Raw genomic sequence first — 15,182 nt, 5'->3', positions numbered from 1 at the left:
TGATGCTCCCTTATTCTGGCTCTTCTCTGGTCCCTTCTCACACTGAACAGGGCTGACCTGTGTAACCAATAGGATATTGAGGAAATTATGGTATGTGGCATCTGAAGTCAGATCATAAAAGGCATTGTGGCTTCTGGCTTCTACCTTTGCTCTCTCTTGGATAACTTGCTCCGACAGGAGCTGGATGTCATGTTGTAAAGTCACTCAAACAGCCCTGTGGGAGGTCCACGTGGCGAGGAACTGAGGCTTCCTGCCATCAGCCTGTGAATGTGCCATCTTGGAAGCAGATCCTCCGGCCCCAGTCAAGCCTTCAGATGACTGTAGCCCTTGCTGGCATCGTGACTAAGACCTCAGAGACCCCGAGCCAGAAGCACATGGATAGGTTGCTCCTGAATTACCAACTCACAGAAATTGTGTGAGATAATACATGTAAATTTTAGTTTAAGCCATTAGGTTTTGTGGTAATTTTTTTATACAATATATGTAACAGTGGGGTTTCTACAGTTTTAATGGAAAAACTGAAGAGTAATCCCTATCTTAGGTTTTTCAATGTGGAGGCTCTGGGGGTAGAATGAAGTCTTAAGATCCTTCACTTCATGGTGTCCACCACGGCAACTTCCTATAAGCCTGAGTCCTGTGTTTCTCAGGGTGTTCTCTGCTTCTTGGTTCTCTGCCCCATTCCTATGAGTTCTCACCTTAACACTCTACAGCCAACAAGGTGGTGGCGGAAGAACGCTGGACAGAAGGTCACCTTGGGCAAGATCAGGGGTTTTGGCATTTACAGTAATTCCTAGCTTACCTATCTCATAAGGCTGGCCTTCCTCAAACACTATTTCTATAGAAAACATATCTGTTCTTAAGTCGTTTTCAGTAGTTTACCCCTCCTCTTGGTTTGTCATTTTAAAAATTATCATTAATATGATTAAATTATCACATAAAATGCTTACATGTGGAAGAGTATATAAAGCACATACATTCAGGTAAAGAATCCTAACCAAAGATACACCTTGTACCCACAACTCAGCTTAAGAAATAAACTGTTAACAGCACATGTGAAGCTCCTTGGGGTTCATGAGTGTGCCCCTCATCCACCACAGGCTACCCATTCTCCTGAGTTTTGGGTTAATTCAAAGTAATCATTCTCTTGCTTTCCTTTATAGTTTAAACTCTGTATAGGTCTTCCTGAACACTCATCATTTGAAAAAGTGAGTAGCAAGCACACACCTGCCTGTAATGTAATATTGCGAGTTAGATGCAGGCTCCCAGAAGACAAAGAGAATGATCTCTAAGGTTATAGTCTGACTTCAGGTTCCCTGGGAATTCACCAGAACCCCTTCTAGGCAATGTCATGAATGAATCCTGGGGAAAACAGTGCAGCCTGGTTAGGGCACTGCATTGGAAGGACGACAGTAAGAGGCAGGTGTTGGATGCACGCCTGTTACATGATTAGGGGGAATGCCCTAACCTAAGCAGATCATTTCTGTGGGGCAAAAATGAGCGCTCAGCTGAACTACGTGGCAAGGCATCTCAGGGAGAGAAGAACTATCAATACTTGGTCCAGGATGGGTCATGCAAGCAGCAGACTCTGGGTCAGGTTCACCTGGGTGTATTAAGTTCTCAGGTAAAAAGGAAAGAGCAAAGAGAGGCAGCACCTGGATGAAGTCATCCTCGCCAGTCTGTCTCTTGGGTTCCACCAATCCACTGACTGGCAGCCATCTGGAGCACAGCTGACATCCTGGAATTTCCCAGCACCCAGGGGTTCTGTTTGCCTACCTTCTGCAGTCTAAATCTGGACCTTTCCCTCCTCTATCCTGTAACTTCCTTTCTTGGTTTACTCCTTGTGGAATCCATTCTACAGTAGGTCCTTGAGAAAGCATGCATGGAAAGTAAAGGTTTTTGAGATTTTACATGTAAATTATTTTCATTCTATCCTAATATTTACTAGACGGGTTGGCTAGGTATAGAATTTTAAGCTGAAAATAATATTCTCTTAGCATTTTGAAGATGTTGCTTCACTATCTTCTTGATTCTAGCAATGCTATTGAGAAGCCTGAAGCTGCATTCCTGGTCGTGTCCTTTGTATGTGACTGTGTTTTTTCCTTCTGAGGCTTGTAGAATCCTTTTTTTTTTGTCCCCTGTGTTCTGGAATTTCACAATGATGGGCCTTTGTGTATGTTTCTATTAATCTGTTGATCTTCTTTCTTGATGAACCTTTTCCATCTGAAATTGTGTCCAGTTGAAATTCTGGGAAATTTTCTTGATTTAATTGATGATTATTTTTAATTGATTATCTTTGTTTTCTCTTTCTGGAGTTTCTATAATTCAGATATTGAAACTACATGACTTGCCTTCTAATTTTTCTCTTCTATTGTCCATCTTCATCCTTTTTGCTTTGCTTCCGGTGAGTTTCCTTTATTTTATCATTCTTTCTATTGAGTCTTCCCTTTCTGCCATAGTGTTTTTGATTTCCAAGAGTTCATTTTTGTTCCTTAAATCTTTTCTTTAGGTAGCATCTTTTCCTTGTTTCATGGATGAAACATCTTTTCCTTTGAAAATACTGATGATAATTTTTTTAAATTTCTTTTTTGATGTCTTTTCCCTGCATGATCTGTTTTTCCTTCAAGTTACCTTTTTTTTTTCCCTTTTTTCCTGCTGGTTTTGGTCCTTTGGTTCACATGAGTAGTCTTGTTTACCCTTTGGCATTAGTTGTTTGTGATTAAAAGTACAGTATGAAAAACTGTTTGGAAGCTCTGAGTTTGGGATGGAGCCTTGTGTGTCTAAGCCAAGGTTTCCCCAAAAGCAGAGTCCAAGACTTACACAGAGTTAGCTCATTTGAGAAGTGATCCAAAGAAACAGGGATGAGGGATAGTGGGAGGGAAAGGAGAGAAAGCCAATGTGAGCGTCAGACATTTCTCCCAGTAGCCATTGCTTCAGTGTCTGGTGAGCCATTCCATGTGATATGCTGAGTCTTACGTAATGTGTCTCAGAACTGTCCACTGAGGGGATGAAAAACAGAAGCATTTATCCTCAAAGATGGCCCCACAGACATTATCTTCTCTGAATTTCTGGCTTGCACACATGCCCACATGGGTATCAAAGAAGCTTTGGGACAGAAAACAAGATTCAGGGCTAAGGTGAAACTTTGCTTGCTGTATTAGTTAGGGTTCTCCAGAAAAACAGAATGAGTAAGAGACACAGATATAGGTAAAGATAAAGATATAAGGAATTGGCTCATGTGGTTATACTGAGAAGTCCCATTATCTGCTTTCTGCAAACTGGAGACGCAGGAGAGCCAGTGCTGTGGTGCCGTAGATTCCTCCAGAGGAGTCTTCTGATCTTATGCCTAGAAGGTCGAGATCACATTGTCAGCTTCTGAGAGCCAAATGGGGCCAGCGGGTTGGGGTCCCTGCATTCGCTGTGCATCTGGGCCCCGGATCCATCCACTTCCAGTGTGGTACCGACGTGCTCAGTGTACCTGGAATCCCCCAGACCAGAGGTTCTCCCTGCAGGATAAACCTTCGACCTTCTGCTGGAGTTGGGGATGGAATGCGGGGTAACTTCTTCTCAAATTGCTTTCACTCAGAGCTCCTATTTTAGCCTTCTCCTCTCCCCCACCTCAGTCCCAAAGGCACTTGGTTCTGGTAGTTTCTGAGTCTTTTGAGCTATTTCCAGTATAAGCTGGGTTGGATCTCAGCTTTCTCAAACCTGCTAAATTAGCTACCACTCATCCATGTATTTTCCAGCTTTTGAAATCGTGTTGTTCTTCTCTTCTGTTCTCCTTCAAGTTTAGGATTAAAAAGAGAAAGAAGGAAAGGGAGGGAGGGGAGAAGGGAAGGAAGGGAGGAAGGAAGGTAGGCAGGAAGGAAGGAAGGAAAAATAAAATCTGTTTAGTACAGTTTTAGGATGGAGCAAAATTAGTTGCATGCATACCATCTGCCATTTTAGCCTGGAACTTAACTGCAGATATACCTATAGCTCCTCCTCAGTGTCCTTCCTGCTTCAACTTAAATGTCACTTCCTCAGAGAGGCCCTTCCTGACCACTCAACTGAAATTAGGCCCCCATTATCATAGTACTTATCACTACCTAGATTTTTTTTGTTTATGGACTTGGGCTCTATTGGAATGTAAGCTCTGTGAGAGCAGGTACTCCAGTCCATGCAGCATCCCCAGCTTCTAAAACTACCTGGTATATGGAAGAAACTCCGTTAACTGTGTTTGGAAATAATATTTTGAGTCAAATGAGCTTCAATCCTGTGTGTGATGTACGCTAGGGAAAAAGAAAGACTGCCTCATATAAAGAAGGAACAGGGTGTATATAGAAGTAAGACAGAGTCTGTGTGTAAATCATGCAGAGCAGCAAGAGAAACTGCAAAGAGCAGGAGCAGAGCTGCAGGAATCTGGAAAGGCGTGTATTTGAAAACTGTCTCTGACTTGAGTCAAGGCCATTCTAGGTTTCCACCGAGCCTCCATGATGAGCTGGGCTGACCATCTCAGGGGAACAGCCCAGGAAAAGGTGGTCCTGGAGGTCAGGAAACAAGGAGAAAAGCAGCCCCCGCAGCCATCTCTGCCTCTTCTTTAATTGCTGCAGGAAAGGAGGGCAGAGACGGGAAAAGACCTGGGAAGCTCCAGGGAAGCTGGGACACAGCAGGGAAGCACTGTTTTGCAGGTTGTGAGGCTCTATTATGCTGGAAATGCAAGCTGCTGCCCCCATTTCATGTACCAGGAATCCTTATCTTCAAACATGGACATTTAGGGTGTCATTCGCCCTCCTGGAGGAACTGAAGGTTGCGTGACCTTAATTTTGTTAATAAAGAAAAGTTACAGGTGTTTGTTGTAACAAATTAACATCTGTCACGGATGTCACAGGCAAAAAGTGTTTAAAAGAAATTTACCTTCCTTTCCAAGTGTCAGCTTTTAGCTCAGCAGAATATTGAGTTTAGTGTTTTTTTTCTTCCATGAAAAGGTCATACATTCACATGGTTTAAAATTCAAAAGTCACAAAGGGGTGTAGAGTGAAGGGTCCTTCTCATCCTGTTCTCCACCTCCTGGAGGCAACCAGTGTAAACAGACCCCTGTATCCTTCCAGAAATATTCTCTGCCCATTCAGGTTTTCTTTTGGACACAATTAAATTGGAACAGAGGTAGTTAGAGCCACATGCTGAGGCCTTTCCTTTAAATGAATCAAGGCTAAGGCTCTCCCGGAAAGAGACAGCAGTAACAGGAACCAGCATGACTAGAGGAGGGAGGGTAGAGGGAATAAGATGTGGTCTGCTAGGTGTCAGATGCTTTTAATTTAGGACAGAGCTAGTCTAACTCTAAGGATGGATGGCTACAGACATGTTACAGAAGAAATCATGGGTGTCGCATGTGATAGGGAATAAAGTTTCAATGTAGGAGATAAAGGCCCTCATTGAAGAGGACATTGGGTAGGATGTAAGCTTAGGAGAAGAAAGCGGTTTTCTGTAAGCCACGCAATGTGTATCTTCATATAAGGGAGACATTCCACAGTTGAGCTGTGGGGATCCATAATCAAGGAAGAAACAAACCAGAGGGCTATGTAGATCCCATGTAGCATGCTGGGAGATTGAGGGCACTAGGGTGGGGCCCACGTCTGGGAATTAGGTTAGAAGGGATCTGATATTTTCCAGTTGGAAGAAAGCCCGATTCTGAAGGTGGAACACTTCAACGAAGTCAGGGAGGCAGCAGGTGGCACGTCAGCCGGCTCCACAAAACAGAAGATCCAAGTGAACCTATTGGCAAGGGGGCAGTCTTCAAAAAGAAACCGGGAGAGGCAGAAGGGAATGGGGTCTGAAGCCCTACCCAGGCTCAATCCTGGTGCCAGAGTGAACCTGAGCAAGTTAAAGTCCTGTGCCTGTTTTCTGATAGAGGCAATACACAGGGCTAGTAACAGTCTCTCACTGGGGTGTTGTGTGTGATCAACTGACAATCCATAATGAGGGCTTAGAACAATGCCCCGTATGAAGCTAACTCCATGCTTTTCAGCCATTACCACTTTTAAAAAAGGCCTGCTCAGGCCTGTTGTGCTGGCACAGTACTTGGTGATAAATCTAGAAAAGCAGAATCAAAGATGGATTTCAGATAGTGGTAGGAGGTGGAAAAGGGAGTGAACAATAGCACAGCCAAATACACCAGGGAGAGTGAGGAAAAAGGGCTCAGAGTGAGTATTTTTCAGGGAAAACCGTCTTGTTGCAGGTCTACAATGTTCAAAGCTACACTGTGTGTGGGAATGTCTCTTGGAAATTAAAATTTAATTTCAGTTAAAGAAGCATTCTTTCTGCATGCCCACTTGAAGCTCAAATTATATTGCTTAGAAGGGTAGCCAAGTTGCGTAGAAGGGACATTAAGATCTGTAAGTCAGGAGACTTGGGTTCCAGCCCTAGTTCTGCCCAAGTGGCTGATGTAATATTGAGTCAACTTAATTAACTGTGTCATTTTCAGAAGAAAGGGCCAGAGTCGTTTCCTAGGCCCCCCTGAGTATTGAACATTCTCTGATTCTAATCTTGGGGCAGAGTCTCAAGAGAATTTAAGAGTTGTCCACCTTGGCCCAAGAGCCCTCTCCTCAAATAAATACGTGAAAACTAAGAGCGTCTGGTGTTCCTTTCCTTTTCCCCAGGTCCCTTGCCAAAAGGAGCGAGATTTCAAATATGCTGCCAGGGGGAGAGAGCCACCTTTTTCTTTTCCCATCCATTTCAGGAAAATTTAGGTTTTTAGTTATTCCTGTGATCGGCCTAGAGTTGCTTGCTACCAGATTGAAATAGGAAGACATCATGGAAAAAAAAGAGATTTGCTTAAAAGGAACTGAAGCTTGTTTGGCCTGATCCTCTGGGAAGTTGGACAGGTAGAATGTAACAGTTTAGTTTCAAACTACCCCTTTAAAAATACTGCCCTACAGGGTGGAATCTGGTCCTACCAGGATGAGAAGATACTGATTCGTCAAGGCCTCAAGGCACTGGACATAACCACTAGGCTGTCTCGCGTAAATGGCAACAAGCAGCTTACAAACCCTCAAATAAATGGCATCTCAATTTGAATATTGGGTGATTGGGATGCCTTGGTTGTAAAACCACTGGTCCTGACTCTGTGACCTTTAAGGACTAGCTGTTTAGAAGAAAAATCGTGAGGGTTCTGTAGCTGAGGAGATATGGCTGCTTGCCCGAGGGCTATGAACCTGCATCTCGTTTGTCATCCCGTCAGTCATTTTCCTTTTTTTAAAAAAAAAGAAAAAAAAATCTAAACTCAGAAACACCGAATTACGAGCTTTCTCCGGAGGTGAAGCCCTTATCTTTAGAACACCACACTAATAATCCTTGCCTGGTCTAACCCGTGCTAAAAAGCCCCCAAGCCTGTCCGGAGGAGTCCGCACTGCGGGGCGCAAGGAAGCAGCTCAGCTCCCAGCCCAAAGGTTCCATCACCAACCAATGGCGAGCTTGTGCCCCTCAAGAAAACCAGAAACACCTACGAGAGGTGAGTAGCACTAGGAATAGCCTATCTTCGTGGAGACATCTGAAGGGGTGGGGCAAGGATTAGCCAATAGTATTGAAGTGGTTGTTGTTAGGCGGGAGGAAGACGCCTGCGAGCGTGCGTGAGGCCGCTCCCGGGAAGGGGTGGCAGGAAGCTCGCTCAGCCAATGGCCGAGGCGGGCGGGCAGCAGCGCGCGTGCGCGCTGAGTCCTGGGGCTGCGGGCGGGAGGCGGGGAGGTGGGGGGAGGGGAGCGGACAGGAGCGCGGCGGAGCTGCTGCCGCCGCTGCAGCCGCCGCCGCAGCGAAGAGGCCATGTTGTGTGGTGTGTGGGGCGGGGGGAGGAGGAGGAGGGAGTAAAGCCGAGAGAGGAGACGGGAGAGAGACACCACACACACGGCACAAGATGGCCGGAGAGGCAGCAGCTCCCCGAGCTGTCAGGCGTTTGGTCGCGGCCGCGGGGACTCCCCGGCCGGCGGGGAGCTGCACCCGGGCGGTCCGCAGGCCCGCGGGAGCGAAGCGGCCGCGGATGAGGCGAGGCGGGCGGTGCAGCGACTCGGAGCCCGCGTCAGAGGCGCCCGGGGCGGCCGGGCCCGCGACGCCGAAAGCGCCGCTGCGGCAGCGGCCGCGGAGGCTCCCCGGGGCCCGGGCGGCTCGAGCTGGCGCGGGCGGGAGTCTCGATAGGGCGGCCCGGCGCGGGACTCGGGTGGGGGCCACCAGGAGGTGTCGACAGCCGCGCTCGGACCCGGTAAGTAGCTCCGCGGCTCCTTTTATTGTCCTTTGTCCTTGGGAGGAAAAGCAAAATGTCCTTGAGCGCGCGAGCAGGAGGGGGCGGCGGGCCGGGCCTCGTTGGCCGGCTCTCCCCGAGCGGCCCCGCCGGCGGCGCTGGCTGGCTGTGCGGGCGGGAAGCGCGGGGGGCCTGTGGCTGGGGGCGCGCGGGGCCCCGCTGCAGACCCCGGGGGGCGGCCTCGCTGCCCGGCTCGGCCCCGCCGGGAAAGGGGCGGCGGCGGGGGGCCGCGGGCAGGAGCCCGACGGGGACGACGCGAGGAGAGCCCCTTCCGGCCCTGGTGAGTTATTTTGATATTTAGGATAAAAGAGAAAATCCCTTTCAGGTTCTCCAACGGGATTTTAACCTTTCCGGTGAGGTGGGAACTCATCTTCATGGACGAATTTAAAAGAACAATGGAACCCTGACTACGTTTAAGCAAAAATAAAACTTGTTATTTTTTTTTCTTTTGGGTGTTGGCTTTTAACTCTTTCAAAGCCGATTTTGAAAACGGCTGCAGTGTTACAGATCAGAAGGTATTTGCTGCTTATTAAAACCTTGCGACGTTCAGGTTGTCTTTTAAAAATAGAAGTTGGAGAAGTGCTTCTGGTATTTAAAAAATTACGAAGACAGGTTTACTATATCGTCAAAGCTGTTTAAAATGGAAATAGAATTTAATTACGGTGCTAGACGATGACGTTTGATTATCAAGATAGTTTATTTTACCGGGGAGTCACGCCAACATTATTTGACATTCTGATGTTTGAATAATGATAAAGTATTTTCTTTGGTTCTTTTTAAATAAAGGTTGTAAGGAGCCGTTATCTGTAACTTACCACACCTGAATGTTAGGACGTACTTGGGTCAGTTCCTATACTTTTCAAAAGTTTAAATTGATCATTTTTTTTTTTTTAAAATAAGTTTTAAAATAAGGTATATTATCACAAACCCTGTTTGACAAAACTTTTACAAAGGAATATTCTAACACCAAATCTCTTTGTGAAGTTACTTTCCCGTAGTGTAAATATTAAAGTAGGACTGTTCTCCGTAATGGGCGATGAAGAGGAGCCATATTTGTTGCATTTCTTGCATGCATAAAAATCTAGATATGTTTAAAACGGAACGGTATTTTAATATATATTGGTTTCGAAAAAATTTTGTGGAGTCCTCTGTCTAGTCTGAATTTTAAAAACTGAGGGAATTTAATGGTTTGAAGAACAAACCACAAATGGCACCAAACCATTGTGTGTTTTAGAATATATTTGTCTTCATTCTGCGGTAGTTGTGGTATTGTAAAGAAATAGACCTACGTGAAAATAGTGTCGGATAGATGTACGTAGTACTAGCAAAACCAGAGATACTGGTATAATCGACTATATTTCTGAAGGTATTTTTGTCAGTCAAGTATTTTATTTTCCCAATAGCTTTCGTATGGTGCTACATGTTAACATCAGTTGCGCATATCTTGATTTTACAGAATATGTTGTCTGTACCAATTTTGGTTTTTCAAATATTTTTGAAAATTTTCTACATTGGAAGTGGTTTAAAGTGAATATTCTGAATCTGGCTTTTCAGAATCCTTTTTGAATAGTGAATGCAAAATGCAAAATAATTGCTAGCAGTTCAGTTAACCTCATAAGGTCTTTTTACGTGAGAAATGGGGGAAGGGAGAGACTGAAAATGTGGAGACCTTGGTTTGAAATTGAATGAAGATCATAGATAATACGTGTTTTTAGATTTCGTAAAAAGGCAAAGCTAATATCCCACTTGGTGGGATCAAATAACTTGTAGTTTAAAAATTTAAAGTAACTAGTGGCCATTTTAACTTCACTAATTTCTCCTGGAGGAGTTAATTTTTAATTGCTCATAATTGTGAAAGGTATTTCTAGGTGGTAAAGGAAATTTTAAGATGATTTGAATCTTTAAAATTGGTAAATTTTCCTTTGTTTTCGTGTATTGACTAGCATCTAAAGGATAAAAATTAAGGTCATAATCTTAAATCTGTCCAAAGATACGAATTTTCTGTATTTCTTTTTGATCTCAATGCCTTAATCTTCTCTAGTGTCTGTGCAACCAAAACATGGGGGAAACAAAGACTGATAATATCTATAAGATTATTAACTTCAACCTTAAATGTACAGGTAGGGTGTTGATGAGCTGACTCTTAAAATTTGTCTGTAGATGGATCAGTGGAATACGTCCTCATTGTTTCATCACATTGAAACTTTGGCCAAGAATAGTTTAAAAATCAAACATTGATACCATCTTCCTTTTTTGTTTTCAAAGGTAACTTACAAGATTAATATTAAATTTGGTTGATGATGGTTCTGAACAAATACAACTCTTATTTGAGGTAAGACTGGGTAAATTGTTATTTTGAGATAAAAGTAAGCTTACTAGGTTTTTATTTTGTTCTGTGGTAATTTACATATCCAGTAAGTAGTGATCATGAATATGAGTAAAGTAAATATGTGAAATAATATTACAAAGCCTTTAAACCTTTTCATTGAAAGAAAAGTATTATGTGCGTAGTCACTGTAACTTAGTGTGCCTTTTGAATAGTTTAAAATACTGAAGGTCCGTCCATTTAATAAGCCTTTGTTTAATTTTGGCAACAAGAAAAGACTGATTATGTTTTGAGGAAAATCATGAACCAAAGATACACTTTTTCTTTTTAGATCTGTAATATACTATACAAGTAATTTAAATCTTTTAAATAAATGAGTTTATTGGAAAATTTGAGCTAGGTAATACACTACTAGATTATAGGGAAGAACCTTTAAAAATATGAAATCGTAAACATAGGTTTTTAGTTTTTATTTTATATTAAACAAAGTTTTAAAACAATTATTTCTATTGCTATTGGTTGTTCGACCAATAAACTGTTCAGAATTTCCCCCCCTCCCCCGGAAAGGTATGCCATTTTGAAGACTGAGACCGTGGAGTTTTATCCTTGAGGATAAAGGAAATGTGCGAAAGCCTGTGTTTCAGATAGCAAGTAAGTAAATGTTTTTATCCAATATCCATAATTTAATAGGTACCAGCATTTGAGTAGGAAAATAACACTATAAAGTTTGTCAGTGAAACATGAGCTGTAGAGTTTATATCTCAGAAAAGGGATGGAAAAAAAGCCCATCACATCTCTTTGCCTTACATCAAAGCACTTTTGTATTAATGTTAAAACAGTTGATACACATAAGTTGTATTAGCAGTAAGACGTTCAGTACTTTAAAATAAAGTAATGCTTCAGGATTATGATTAAATCAGTTGAGTCATCAGAATTATGTCTTTACAAAATCTGAAATGCATTCTTTCAACCATTTTTTTGATGACATCACATTTTAGAAATGACTTAGAATTTTGCATTTGCCGATCTTAACAATTCTTAAAAGAACTATATTTCAAAAAGTAAACAGACACTTTCAAATTCTATTTAGTTTTCAAATCATTTTTTACTCATTTTTATAAGTTGTTTTTCAAACATACAAAAATGAGTTATCTTACAGGAAACTAGAAATACCTCTAAATCTATAGTCTAGTAATTGTTTTTAAAGCGTAAAAGGAAGAAATAATTTTTGACATGTATGTTATACTTTGAGTAAAACAATATGTTAATGAAAAAAATACATCCACTTATCAGTTACGAATAAAGAACATTTCCTGAAAATTAACAATCAATCTGAAAATTAATGTCAAGCTGGTATTAGTAAGGGATTTACCATTAGGAATATGTAATATAATAGATATCTTGGGAAATTTTAAGAATAATGAAATAACCAGTTAATATAAATTGTCCTTGAAATTTATGTGGAAATCTTAGCTGTTGGCTCGTTCTGTTGATTTGAATAAGTGATAATAGTAATACTTTCATTTTCTTTCCTTTAAGTTGTCCTTTTCAGACCTTTCCAATTTGATCCAATTTGTGTTTTTTATAGTGCAGAAGATAACTAAATGTTAACTTCCAACTATAATGTCTTAAAGATACACACAAAATAGTCAAAACATATTTCTTCCTAATTTAACACAAATGCCAAGGTTAGAGTTTCTTCTCTGCAAATGATAGGATCTTAGATTGGCATTCATATATGGTTGGGCACTTAAAAAACTGAGAATCGGTCCTCTTTACAACACAAACATGTGAACTATAATAATGGAAGTTCAAGTATAAATGGGTAATAAACTTAATAATGGCCTACCAGAAATATAATTTGACCCAATACATACAGAAATTAAAAAATGAATGGTTGAAGGAGATTAGACATGTTAAATGAAGATTTTTGTTTTATGTTTAATAATACAAATCTAAATGGTAAAACTTCTAAATTAAAACCCCAGTATAATTGAATACAGCTTTCCTTTTATCACCAATAATATAAAAGATTTTAATAAATTACATCTTAAAAAGGCCTGCATGTACTTCCATCTCTGGGATAGTACTAACACTCAGTATTTTGATATATGCTGCTTGAACCACACTTGAACAATAGGTAATATTTTTTTTGATGGCCAAAAGTAATGGAATGCATAAGGACAAATGTAAGCATAGATACTATTATTTTAAGTTACCAAATTTTATAAGTATAAATTAGTTTACTATAATTCTGCTTAAGACACTGACAAATACTTAAATATTTGTTTGTATTTTAGTATTTTGAACTAATTCTTAAATCATAAAAATCACCTGATCAAGTTGATTAAGTTGCATTGCAATTGTTACTATGGTAATAACTTTAAAAATTACCTGAAGATTGGAATGAAAGAAGCTGTGCTTATAGTTAATCACAAGGTTTTCATGAACCATGACATGACACTTAGAGGCTACATTATGAGAAATAGGTAAAAATAAATTTTCTTTCAAGTTCAGTTTACTATTATTCCACAAGTCTCTTGATTATTTAAAAATTTGGACTATGGACATCCAATTAATTTATCTCCTGAGATTTTATTCTTTGTTGAGAGTCATAGGGGAAAAAGGTAATTTGAGGACATCTTCATCTCCTGCATTAATGAGGGTGTGTGTGTGATAGAGTGGAAAATACAACTACTTCAGCAATCAGGAGACCCAGCGTCTAATGTCAGTGAGCCCTATAATCTTGACATTCTTTCATTGTAAACCTTAAGTATCCTAATTTTAAAAAAATATTTGGAGCTTTAAATCTTTTAAGATAACCTTTCAATGCTTAAATTGTGCAATAAAAATAAGTGTAATGTTTATACAAACTGGAGAATAGTTTTTGTCATTTTTGCACTGCAAATGATTATTTCTGGTGAAACTACTTGACTAACATGAGCCCTGGGCAAGTTCCCAACTTTCTTAATTTTACACACTCCAAAATACAAATAAATAGTAGAAATGCACACATACTGGAAATTTAGTCTTAAAAACCAGTTAAAGTGAAATTGTCTTTATACATTCAGAATGCTTCAATGAAGCATTTGGATTTCTAATTTAAAAAACATTAAAAGGTTAATGTATTTAATGAAATGTTTGTAGCTGACCATTGATATTATAAATGAGGGTTTATAGCTTATATGCCTGACATAATCTATTTCATTTTCTTTAGGAAATTTCTCTACTTCAGGGATAAAGATCCTCATTTTACCAGCTACCTCCTCCTCCCATTGAATAGTTCTGACTTTTAATATTCAAATTGGCTGTTATATCTGAGTGTTATTAGCTTTTACAATTTAAATTCAAGGGTATTCTGAACTTTATAAATAACTATTTGACTTGATTGTTTATGTAACATTCAGATAACGTGTTTCCTACAACAGTTTTGATTTATACATTGTGTAAAGTCTACATCTGTTTCAGAAAACAAATCTTTCACTTATTGAAACTAAACCATTTATTTCAAATTGAATATTTTCCAAATAAGCCAATCAAGCCAATACCCCTAGTGTGTACTGCATAGTAATCATAGTAATTTTAATTTAGGTCATTAATCTAGATATTTTGCTTAATTTTAATGGTTTGTGAGTTGTAGCAGAGGTTTTTCTTATACGAAAGTGGCTTTATCCCTACCTTATTTTTGTGGAAGATTTCTTAGATTTCATAGTGCTCTCAGATTTTACTCTTAATGTAAGTATTGTTTTAAGGACTTTAAAAGGTGACAAAGTATTCTAAGTAAAGCACAAATGAGCTAATAATATAGACTTGACTAAAGCCAGCTCTGCTTTTCTTATAAAACAACTAAGCATTCAACATGGACATTATACCTATAATTTCATATTAAATGAGACTGTAAAATTAAAATACTAAAGATAGGTAGGAATATGAGTAAAATCATCAACTTTTGTAGTCTGTTTAAGCTGACCCTGACTTTCCACCCTCTTCAAGAAAAGGCAAAGTACTATGTCAATTATTGGGAAGGAGATGGTATGGTAGATCATCATACATTAGTGTCAGTAATTTTTGGGGTGCAGAGTGTTTTTGTACTTGTTTGTGTTTTTGGTGGAGAAACCAGAGGCACATACTTGAAATGGTAGGTAGCTTTTCTATAAGCACATTATCAGACCACTGAAGAGTTTCCATTGGACATTTGCCAATTTTCCTGAAGTCAGTTTCACCTTTTTTATTAGGGGTCAAGTCAATTTATTTAACTTGGTTGATCTAAGTCTTGTTTTTGTTCACAAATTCTCTTATTAAGGTCAGATTAAATCTGGAAGCTTAAAAATAAGTGATGCTGTGTTTTTTGTAAATTGCTTCACTTTTTAGCTTTCAGCACCTTACTCTTAGATGTAATTTTGAAAGAGATCTTTGTTACATTTCTTAATTATGATTAGCCAAACTATTGAAGGGTTTAGATTTAGTAAGATAATCAGGAATTTGCTTTATAATTTGAAAATTATAAATTGTGGTCATGGAGAAACATTTGGGTAGCTTAATTTTCTTAAATTGTGCTTTAGCTTTCTAAAAATCCTTAAATTGAACCAC

The 15,182-nt window shown here is 40.0% G+C and overlaps 1 protein-coding gene and 1 long non-coding RNA gene across 3 annotated transcripts in view; both read left to right on the top strand.

Annotated features, from left to right (window-relative positions):
- The window catches only part of LOC130681510 (uncharacterized), a 46,777-nt gene extending 39,847 nt beyond the window's left edge, over positions 1 to 6,930 (top strand). The window contains exon 4 of the long non-coding RNA XR_008994707.1: positions 6,636 to 6,930. This is a non-coding gene — a long non-coding RNA (uncharacterized LOC130681510). The remainder of the gene's footprint in view (positions 1 to 6,635) is intronic.
- A 1,158-nt stretch (positions 6,931 to 8,088) lies between these two features.
- CHD2 (chromodomain helicase DNA binding protein 2) overlaps positions 8,089 to 15,182 on the top strand; it is a 147,291-nt gene continuing 140,197 nt past the window's right edge. Inside the window, exons 1-3 of one of the 2 annotated variants that reach the window (XM_036878630.2) lie at positions 8,089 to 8,227; positions 10,532 to 10,598; positions 11,160 to 11,243. The gene's annotated coding sequence lies outside the window, so the exon portion shown is untranslated. Of the gene's footprint in view, positions 8,228 to 8,261; positions 8,547 to 10,531; positions 10,599 to 11,159; positions 11,244 to 15,182 lie in introns of those variants that run through there. The other variant, XM_057494700.1, reaches the window with a different exon arrangement.

The sequence above is a fragment of the Manis pentadactyla genome, chromosome 18 (genome assembly GCF_030020395.1).
Source record: "Manis pentadactyla isolate mManPen7 chromosome 18, mManPen7.hap1, whole genome shotgun sequence".
NCBI lineage: Eukaryota > Metazoa > Chordata > Mammalia > Pholidota > Manidae > Manis > Manis pentadactyla.
This window is presented reverse-complemented; position numbering and strand designations above follow the sequence as displayed.